This window comes from Lepidochelys olivacea, assembly GCF_965140295.1.
Source record: "Lepidochelys olivacea isolate rLepOli2 genome assembly, chromosome: 2".
NCBI lineage: Eukaryota > Metazoa > Chordata > Testudines > Cheloniidae > Lepidochelys > Lepidochelys olivacea.
Genome location: NC_140412.1, coordinates 54,982,891 through 54,994,982, shown reverse-complemented (window position 1 = coordinate 54,994,982; position 12,092 = coordinate 54,982,891).

Here is a 12,092-nt window from a genome sequence, read left to right as displayed (position 1 = left end):
TTTCCTCCAGGGCAGATTGGAAGAGGCCCTGGAGGTTTTTTGCCTTCCTCTGTAGCATGGGGCACGGGTCACTTGCTGGAGGATTCTCTGCTCCTTGAGGTCTTTAAACTACGATTTGAGGACTTCAGTAGCACAGATATAGGTGTGAGGTTTTTGCAGGAGTGGTAGGTGAAATTCTATGGCCTGTGTTGTACAGGAGGTCAGACTAGATGATCATAATGGTCCCTTCTGACCTAAAATATCTATGAATCTATGAATCACTGGCGGTGGTGTGAATGTGCATTGTACAAGCTTCTAGGTCATGTAAGACTGTAGTCTCTGGGCTGTTGATCTGCCTCCAGAGTCAAAGAATAGAGTGGCTGTCTGTGTGGGTCTATGTCTGTGAAAGCTGAACACTGCAAGAAAAAAAACCTCTGTGTTGGATTACCTGTAGCATCTTTGTAGGTTAGCCATCAGTGAAGAGTGGAGAGAGAAGGCAGGAATAAAAGGAGGCAAGGGGAGAGAAGGCCTACTGTTTCTTCCACTGTAAACAAAGATCTCTGAATCGTCTCTCACTAAGGTGGCCTACCTGGCTCTCTTTTCAAAACAAATCAAGCACAATGTCTTGCTTTGCACAGAAAAGATTAGACTTGTGCCCTCTTTTACTGCTGAGCCACAGTCTTCTGTGTAAGTACAAGTCAACCAGTCAGCAACTCTTTTGTCTGAGGACAGATCAGGGCAATGGTATCAGCATGTGGACCACATGACACCAAAAATTTAGTGTAAGCCCCATTGCCACTATGTTTCTGCATAGCCTTTAAACACTTAATTCCATTTCTACTAGATGGATGAAAAGAGTTTGCAAATGTTGTCGTCTGTTTAGCTTCAGAAAAATACTTTATGCATTCTGATAATTATTTTAATAATACATTCTTGTCTGTGGAAATTGTGTCTCAAGTAAGGTATAATATACATTTTATAATGTGTAGGTTTACGCTTTCTCTTTTGGAAGGTAAAAGGAAGATACAGTTCGATTTGAAGTTTTCTTTTCTGAACATTCAAAAAAAAAATAGAAGGAAGCCATCAGCAGAATGATCTAAGCCAGTATAATCTGTTCCTTATTTACAGAACCCCAGATCTTATTTTTTATTTTTCCTCTGGTGCTGAGTAGTCATCATCCTCGGATGAAAGTTTTGAAATAAAACCGCTATTTTAAAAAACAACCCCTCTTCAAATAATTTTGAGTACTTAAAAAGATCTTCTACCCATACAAATTTTATCTTCCTCTCATTATTATCATTGTTCATTGTGAATTTACCACTCTTCATTCTGTACTCTGCCCTGATACCTGTTCTAGGTCCTGATATGTTGGTACATATTTGTAAGTTGAATAATAGAAATAGTGTTAAAATAGATTTAATTGGGACACTAGTTAAATTGCTGTCGGGAAAAGAATCAAACCTCAGTTTTGCAGATGCCCCAGATGACTGAATGGCTTTGTAGGCTCAACTGTAAATACTTCCCTCACAAAGTTCACAGCAAAGCTCCACTGGACTTTCTCAACTACACCACAGGAGAACCACAGGAGATTCAAGAAACGAAACTCACAATTGGTCATAACGGAAAATATATGTATTTATATTGGAATTCAGTTTTAATAATCACTGTTTATGGTTATTTCTCTGTATTGATCAAAAAGTACTTTAAAAACTTTTTCCCATTTATGCTGAGGTATTTGCCTCTCACTTAAACTAATCAGTAGGCATTTGATCATAAGGAACAGATTTGAACTGATTTTTTCAATATTTTCAAAGGAAGGAAAAAATATTTCACATTTTGAGGGCTGCCTGGCTGCAGGTAAACAATGCACAGCTTGTTCAGAAACTCAATTTTCTTACTTCCCATCTTTGGCATTAAAATATTTAGCAGAATTTGTTATATTCTTGCGAGACTAAATTTTTTTTTATATTAATTCATCTAATTTTTAAAGTTCATGGTTTTATGATAAAGTATATAGTGATCATTAAGGTATAGTTATTAAAACAACGACTATACAAATTGTTCTTAACTGTAAAATTCCATTTGTATTTCTACAGTCTTTCTTGGGTCACTTCTGAAAGCATGTTAAATTTAAATGAAATGGAAATATTCCCTTTGAAAGACCATTTGACTCATGACATAAATTATTATGCTAGTTTTGGCCATTGTAAAAATGGCATAAAACTCACAGTGAAGGGTCTATGGCAACCTCTTTGATTCGGATTTCACATAAACATACAACATGCTGGCAGTTTTTTTCAAAGTCTAGAGGAACCCCATCTGATTTCAGGACTTTGAAATTTTCTCAACTCAATGGGTAAAAGTATTACACAATGTTAAATAACAAATCATATAAATTTCAGAATAACATATAATAATATGCATTTTATTTTGTGACCAATCTAATGAAGAGTTTCAGGAGCTAAGAATGAGGTCATAAGATAGTCCTTTGGTCTGTTCTTGATCTAGAATTCTTGATGTAACCTCTTCTTTCAGCTCCTGCAACTCTTCATTAGGTTGATAAAAAAAAAACCCACAAACACTATATGCTGCATTTTCATCAAACGTACTTTATAAACCTAAACTAAAACTTAGCCCTTCTCTTAGGTGCATCAATTATCACAGTTTAAACAAGTTAGCCTTCTCAAAATAGAATGAAGATCTTTGGTTCTTGAAAAAATAACAAAGCTTTTGTAAACCATTGGGTAACCATTGGGTGTATGGAGTTTTGGGAAGCTCTTTGTAACAGGTTTTTTTTTTCATTTGTTCCCTATTTACTTAGCATCTCTTATCCTCCAGTTCTTCAGGCATCCTTTCTGGGCTCTCAAGTGAATCCCCTTTTCTCCTGGCCCTTCCTTCAATAGTTCTGACCCCCAGCCTCCTCCAGGTGAATCGATGGCAATGAAATCCCCAGTGTTTCCTAGTGGTTTCCAACTTACCAGATCTCTTCTCTCATTGGCTTTATTTTGCTAGCTGGGTATTCACCATATCTCAGGTAGCCAATTGCTCTAATTGGTCCCTGTCTCCTCTTATCTCTTAATTGTTCCCTGATATAGCCCTCCATTTATTGGTTCTTCTCAGCTTTCCTCTCTGGTCTGCAGCTCTGATAAGTGCACAGTTTTATTTCAAAAGATTGACTCCAACTGGTACCTCTTATCATAGTCTTGTCCTTGGGTCTGTTCTTGATTTAGAATTCTAGCTGTAACCTCTTCCTTGGGGTATCAAATACATAAGTGTCACAAGAAGAAAGGTAGAGGGGCAAAATTTGTTTCTTTCTCACCTTTCCTCTATATAGCTATAAATATTGATTCAATGTTTAAAGGGGCAGACATTCTTTACCTCAGTTACTTTTTATTTCAATTGAATTTGTGTTGACCTCTCTGTGAAAAGTGTGCTTAAATCACACAATGTACTGCCAGTTATATTGCCATATGTGAATAAGATCACAAATTAACATGCACATATCACAGCTCCTTCTTTTTTTCCTGTTCAGCATGAAAGAAAAAATATTTACAAATCTCTCATCTCTGCATGAAAAACCAGTGACCTGAGAAGTGCACTTGTTCACACTATAACTAGCATTGATATGTCAACTTCCTGTACCAACTGGAAAAAAAAAACCAACCAGAATCCCTCCTCTTATGGAATTAAAAAATTCAATGGAAGAGTCATAAATGGGGTATCCTTAAATGAGTAGTAGCTGTCTAAAAAATTAAATAAGTCAAAGAGCACTCAAGTACTCAGAACAACACCTCCCTAATACCAGTAAAACACTCAGCCTGTGTGTGTGTGTGTGTGTGTGTCTGCATTCCACATACTGTATATAAAAAAAATAGTATTATATTTATTCCTTTTGGATTAATATAAATGAAATTCTGGAAAAACATTAGCCTATATGAAACATCTGTCAAATATTCATTGTGAACAAATACTTCTTATTGTCAGAATCCTAGAGATTGTTCAATGTATTTGATCTGATGTAAGCATGGTTGGTTCTGTTACCTCTCTCAATTTGGATAGAACTTTTCCTGCATTACTTGGCAATGTTTGTTCGCCACTTCTAGCCTTTTGAACATGGACTTCTGCAGGACTTATAGTGCTCATTTGTAATAGACTATTTTTGCACTGATAAGTAAATCTTGAGTGCCCTTTTCTGCATTGCTGAAGTGATAGCCATTTATTTCTCACAATCAACACTTTATATAATCTATTATTCTTGTAGGGTATCTATCATTGTGGTATCTAAGCACTATACAACAATTAGAGATAGCACTGATTGTGTCCTAAATGGCAATATTTTCACCTTCCTTTGTTCCTGCTGTACATGTTTAGGTATTTATTTTGTTTTCTCTTCTTTCTATGGCTCTCCAACTCCCCCAGTTGTGTTTTTAGAATTAGGATGTGCCATTACAGAGGGAAGACATCATAAAGAGCATACAGTCAGTTTAACTTCAGTATGCGGAAAGATAATGGAGCAAATAATTAAGCAATCCATTTGCAGGTACCTAAAAGATAATAAGGTGATAAGTAACAGTCAACATGGATTTATCAAGAACAAATCTTGCCAAACCAACCTAATAGCTTTCTTTGACAGGGTTACAAGCCTTGTGAATGGGGGAAGCGATAGAGGTGGTATATCTTGACTTTAGTAAGGCTTTTGGTACTGTCTTGCATGACCTTCTCATAAACAAATTAGGGAAAAACAACCTAGATGGAGCAACTATAAGGTGAGTGCATAACTGGTTGGGAAACTGTTCCCAGAAAGTAGTTATCAGTGGTTCACAGTCGAGCTGGAAGGACATATCAAGTGTGGTCTTACACGAATCAGTTCTGGGTTTGATCTGTTCAATATAATCATCAATGATATAGATAATGGCAAATAGAGTACACTTTTAAAGTTTGCAGATGATACCAAGATGGGAGGAGTTGCAAGTGCTTTGGAGAATAGGATTATAATTCAGAATGATCTGGACAAACTAGAGAAATGGTCTGAAGTAAAAAGGATGAAATAAGGACAAATGCAAAGTTCTCCACTTAAGTAGGAAAAATCAGATATACACCTACAAAATGGGAAGTGACTGCCTAGGAAGGAGAACTGTAGAAAGGGAGAAAGGGGTCATAGTAGATCACAAGCTAAATATGAGTGTAACATGGTTGCAAAAAAACCCAAACATCATTCTGGGATGTATTAGCAAGAGTGTTGTAAACAAGACACAAGAAGTAATTCTTCCAATTCACTCCATGCTGATTAGGCCTCAACTGTAGTATTATGTCCAGTTCTAGGCACTACATTTCAGGTAGGATATGGAAAAATTTGAGAAGAGCAACAAAAATAATGAAAGGTCTAAAAAAATGACCTATGATTTGAAATTGAAAAAAATTGGTTTGTTTAGTTTGGAGAAGGGGAGACTGAGGCAGGACATGAACATAAGAATGGCCATACTGGGTCAGACCAAAGGTCCATTCAGCCCAGTATCCTGTCTGCCAACAGTGGCCAATGCCAGGTGCTCCAGAGGGAGTGAACCTAACAGGTAATGATCAAGTGATCTCTCTCCTTCCATCTATCTCCACCCTCTGACAAACAAACAGAGGCTAGGGACACCATTCCTTACCCATCCTGGCTAATAGCCATTAATGGACTTAGCCTCCATGAATGTATCTAGTTCTCTTTTAAACCCTGTTATAGTCCTAGCCTTCACAACCTCCTCAGGCAAGTGAAGGCTAGGACTATAACAGGGTTTAAAAGAGAACTAGATACATTCATGGAGGCTAAGTCCATTAATGGCTATTAGCCAGGATGGGTAAGGAATGGTGTCCCTAGCCTCTGTTTGTCAGAGGGTGGAGACGAATGGCAGGAGAGAGATCACTAGATCATTACCTGTTAGGTTCACTCTCACTGGGGCACCTGGCATTGGCCACTGTTGGCAGACAGGATACTGGGCTGGATGGACCTTTGGTCCTACCCCGTATGGCCGTTCTTATGTTCATATCCTGCCTCAATCTTCCCTTCTCCAGACTAAACAAACCATTTTTTTTTCAATTTCCAATCATGTCATGTTTTCTAGACATAACAGTTTTCAAGTATATAACATGTTGCTACAACCAAGTGTGTGTGTGGGGGGGGGAATTGTTCTTTTTAATCTCTGAGGATAGGACAAGAAGCAATGGGTTTAAATTGCAGCAAGGGCAGTTTAGCCTGGACATTAGGAAAAACTGTCAATGTGGTTAGCTATTGGAATAAATTTCCTAGGGAGGTTGTGGAATCTCTATCACTGGAGATTTTTAATAACAGGTTAGACAAACACCATTCACGGATGGTCTAGATCAGAGGTTCTCAAACTTTAGCAACCCAAGGACCCTCATTTTGATTTAAAATTTTTTGCAGACCTCCCTGCCCCCACTCATCCACAGGACCCACCCCCCCCACCCAAGACCCCAACCCACCTCTTCCCACCCCCACTGCACCCCTATCCCTTCTGTTCCCTGCCTATTTCCGCCCCTTCCCCCAAGTGCACCTCTTCCCACTTCTCCCCCTTCTTCCCAGCATGCCAGTGAACACCTGTTCCCCAGCATGCAGGAGGCATTGGGAGGGTTGGGGAGGAGTTGATCAGTGTGGCTGGTGGCCCCAGACATGATTCCACCCACTCCTTCCCCTCCCTCCCAGAGCCTCCTGCATGCCACTGAACAGCTGTTCATTGGTGTGCAGGAGGAACTGGGAGGGAGGGGGAGGAGTTGATCAGCGGGGCTAGCAGACCCCCTGCAGTACCCTCGCAGACCCCCAGGAGTCTGCAGACCCCATTTTGAGGAATGCTGGTCTAGATAATACTTAGTCCTGCCTCAGTGCAAGGGACTGGACTAAAAGGCCTCTCAAGGTCCCTCCAGTCCTATGATTCTATGATTTATAACAGAACAAAGTCCATCTGATCTCTTCTGTTAAGGTATTCTACAAAAGGGGTCCTTCTGCAGAAAATACTCTACCACTTGCACCCCATTACCCTGGACCTAACTGAAAGCATCCCCGTAGTGAATATGTAGCTGTCTTGGAGAGTTGGACTGGATAGGTGCTCTCTGAGGTAGCTCAGTTCCAGTCCGTGACATATATTGTAGGTCATGACTAGAAAGTTACATTCAATCCAGTAAGGGCGAGCAATGCACGTAGAAAGTAAGACTTTGTGTGTTCCATGTTGAAACTAAAGAACATATGGACAAACATGTTTTTTTGTGACAAAATGAACTCAATACATCTTAAAACAGTCTGAGTAGCGTTCTGAAATGGTGCCTGCCTACTTAACTGTTTGTATGTTGACATAATATAGATTTGTAGTAGGCAGAGTTGACAATCTTAAACCAAATGTTGATGCACTAATCTACATGACAGGAACTGTGATAATTAGTTGCCATGCTTGAAAAAGCTATAGACAGATTCAGTGTGGCTAGGTGCAATCAGTCTCGAAATTAATGCATAGATGGAAGAGACACTTTTTCATTATCACCTACTTTGGGGGAAACAGTGGGCACAGTCCTGTCAGAGTTCAGACTGATGGATATAGATACAAATCATTTTTATATGATCTGCCTATTTATTAGAATTGCTTTCCTGCTCTCTGTATGAAAGTCCATGATGCATTACATACTGAACTTCCCAATTTTCAGACTGCTGTTCTCACTGCAAGAAATAATGAAATGGATTCATTACTTTATTCTTGAAATATTCTGATTTATTTTAGGATATAATCTCATCACTGATTTCATATACCCTTCTCCTATTTGATTCACTTATTTTACAGCCCAGGGAACTTATATGTACTATACAGATTCATAAGAATGTTAAATAAACATTGTAGAATAAGTACAGAAGATGGGAACAGTTGAAGTCTAAAGGTTTTATCAGCATCGGTTTGGACTCACAACTAATGAAGTCACAAGAAACCCAAATTTATGCCAGCTACAGGATACCACTGTTTCTGTATATGCCCAATACTGTGCAGAAAAAAAGATAAAAATGTTTTAGAGATTCTTTAAAAATAATCCTGTATAGATAAATTCCTAAATTACCATTAATCCAATTGTCCAGACACCTGAGATAGAGCAAAATTATAACTAATACATTTAGAAACCTCTAAAATAGCTTTTTTCAATTCATAATAATGCCATAAATGTAACAAATGATATGCAGGGAAATGTGAAGGCTAAAAAGAAACTGTTGTGACTTCTTTGGAAAGGTGAAAATTAACCCTACTTCAGTGATATAAATCACACATTTGTAGTCCTGATTAGTCACAATAGATCAGTCCAGGCATGAAGTATCCATTCTTGGCCTCAGGCCAAGGTGACTTGGGAGTGAAATTCTACTTTTTTTTAGGAGAAAGCAGAAAATATCTCCAGGGCTGGTTGTTTAAAAAACAAAACAAAACCTGTCTGAAGCCACCCAGAGGTTTAGTGTGAGCGAAGTAGTTGTTGGTTGTTCTCCTATGAGGAATTTTCCCATTGGAGTCTTGTTGAGCTTTTTGACCCTTCTGCTTTGACTCAGTGCTGTGCCAGGGAGAGTGTGCGTGTCTAGATGGTGGGTGAGGGGCTGACTGATTCCACAAAAGAAACCTCTGCTTTTGCAGGCTCCCTCAGGGAATCAACCACAGTAGTCTGGAGATCTTCTGCAATATGTTTTGGAACTAGACACATTCTGATGCTTTGTATGGGCTCCATACAGGGATAACTGGGTGAAATGTAAGGGATTGTGATATACAGAAGGTCAGACTAGATGATCTAATGATCCCTTTTGGCCTTAAAATATCTGTGAATTTACTCAGCCCCACTCTGCCATTTCTGTGGCAACGACTGTTTTCTGTTACTTGCTGCAGGAACTCAGATACAGGATAGCAGTACTTTGTGTGTAACTACATATGGTAAAGGTCCTTAGAATCATAGAATATCAGGGTTGGAAGGGACCTCAGGAGGTCATCTAGTCCAACCCCCTGCTCAAAGCAGGACCAATCCCCAATTAAATCATCCCAGCCAGGGCTTTGTCAAGCCTGACCTTAAAAACTTCTAAGGAAGGAGATTCTATCACCTCCCTAGGTAACGCATTCCAGTGTTTCACCACCCTCCTAGTGAAAAAGTTTTTCCTAATATCCAACCTAAACCTCCCCCACTGCAAATTGAGACCATTACTCCTTGTCTACCACTGAGAATAGTCTAGAACCATCCTCTCTGGAACCACCTCTCAGGTAGTTGAAAGCAGCTATCAAATCCCCCCTCATTCTTCTCTTCTGCAGACTAAACAATCCCAGTTCCCTCAGCCTCTCCTCATAAGTCATGTGTTCCAGACCCCTAATCATTTTTGTTGCCCTTCGCTGGACTCTCTCCAATTTATCCACATCCTTCTTGTAGTGTGGGGCCCAAAACTGGACACAGTACTCCAGATGAGGCCTCACCAATGTCGAATAGAGGGGGACGATCACGTCCCTCGATCTGCTCACTATGCCCCTACTTATACATCCCAAAATGCCATTGGCCTTCTTGGCAACAAGGGCACACTGCTGACTCATATTCAGCTTCTCGTCCACTGTCACCTCTAGGTCCTTTTCCGCAGAACTGCTGCCTAGCCATTCGGTCCCTAGTCTGTAGCTGTGCATTGGGTTCTTCCGTCCTAAGTGCAGGACCCTGCACTTATCCTTATTGAACCTCATCAAATTTCTTTTGGCCCAATCTTCCAATTTGTCTAGGTCCCTCTGTATCCTATCGCTGCCCTCCAGCGTATCTACCACTCCTCCCAGTTTAGTATCATACTCAAATTTGCTGAGAGTGCAATCCACACCATCCTCCAGATCATTTATGAAGATATTGAACAAAACTGGCCCCAGGATCGACCCCTGGGGCGCTCCACTTGACACCGGCTGTCAACTAGACATGGAGCCGTTGATCACTACCTGTTGAGCCCGACAATCTAGCCAACTTTCTACCCACCTTATAGTGCATTCATCCAGCCCATATTTCTTTAACTTGCTGACAAGAATACTGTGGGAGACAGTGTCAAAAGCTTTGCTAAAGTCAAGAAACAATACATCCACTGCTTTCCCTTCATCCACAGAACCAGTAATCTCATCATAGAAGGCGATTAGATTAGTCAGGCATGACCTTCCCTTGGTCATGGTCATGCCTGACTGTTCCTGATCACTTTCCTGTCATGTAAGTGCTTCAGGAGGAGCTGTTGAGCCCTGTTGAGCCCTTTTCCTCTCATGTAAGTGCTCCTTAGGAGGAGCTGTTGAGCCCTGTTTCAATTCCTGCAGGACCTGGTTCCCTACATGCTGCATGGATAGCAGTCATGGGCAAACGGTCTTCCTGACCCTGTTCATAATGCAAGAATTCAGGCTTCTGCATAACAAAGGTATAGGACTGGGGCTGGCAGCTATAAATGCTCTGCAATTCACCTATAGAACCAAACATCAGGACAGAAAGGGAACAGAGTGTCCTCTTCTAGTATTCACTGGCTAGTGAAGGCCCAGGAGTAAAAATGGAGATAGAGTGTCAGAAAGACAAACACACCTATTATTGTACAGATCCTTCATCTCACTCCTGTACATCCACCTTTAGACTATTGGCTCTAGGGGTGGTGTCCTGTCCATTTAACCCATAAATGTCCTACCGCAGGATTATCAGATAATATGATGATGAGGGCAGTATAAGAATTAGAATAGCATAAACTCACCTGGGTGCCACTTTGCTGCAGCTTTCTTTTCTGGATTATACAAGGTAACCACTGCATTCTTGCGAAGTGTTCTCTACTTGTTTCAAAACCATTTTAAGTATATGTGTGCAGCAAGCCCAGACAGTTGGGTTTCAGTGGAGTTAGCGGTATTCTAGGCAGTCAAAGAGTAAGAAGGTATGAATAAAAAAAGGTAGGGGAGAAGGAGGAACAAGATTCAGTCATGGGGCAGACTAGAATACTGGCATGGTGTTTCAATTAATCATTGATCCTAGCTTTGATCTTCCTCCAAACTTCGAGTGGCAGGCAGGCATATTTCTTCATGATTCAATCCTCCAGAATAGAAATGACATTCTCTGGCAGTGGCTGTCAGTATCAGTCCCCTCCATATGACATTATCCTGTACATTTGATATTAATGTCAGCTGTTCTTGTTCGCTTGAACAGCTCCAGAGCAAATTTTACAGGCTTTCAAAGCTATATTGAAGAGCATATCTCTTTGGGAGGGGAGACGCTAATGACTGCAGGGGAACTTAATAACCCTGGGTTTTCTGATTGTCCAGTCTTATTAGGCTGCAGGGCTTTAAGGCCTGTCTAACAAACAGTACTCTATTTAGCCCATACCTCCTCCTATCTGCCAATCTAATAATTCATTGGACCAACTTCTGCTGGTGGAAGAGACAAGCTTTTGAGCTTCACAGAGTTCTTGAAAGCTTGTATCTTCCACAAAAAAGATTTTTTCCAATGAATGATATGTCACCAAACTTGTCTCTTCCTCCAATAAAAGATACTACCTCATCCACCTTGTCTCTCTCATATCCTAGGATCAACACAGCTACAACACTTCAAACAAAATATAATCATGCAGCATAGAACATGTGTAGAGCTGTTCATGGCATGAGCTTCATCCTACTGCACAGATTGGGCATGCTTTTTGCAACACTTCTCTAAGAGTTATGAGAAAATACTTTGGAAAAGACATCAGGAATATTCAATTAAATGTATCATTCTTAAGCAGTGAATTAGAAGTCAGTCAAATTATTTCCAGATGCATTCGTATACTTACACCAACGCAGATACAAAGTAAAAGAAAGTGTTATTTCTTTCAGAGTAGCAGCCCTGTTAGTCCGTATCCGCAAAAAGAACAGGAGTACTTGTGGCACCTTAGAGACTAACAAATTTATTAGAGCATAAGCTTTCGTGGGCTATAGCCCACTTCATTGGATGCATAGAATGGAACATATAGAAAGAAGATATATATACACATACAGAGAAGGTGGAAGTTGCGATACAAACTGTAAGAGGCTAATTAAGATGAGCTATTATCAGCAGGGGAAAAAAAACTTTTGTGGTGATAATCAAGATGGCCCATT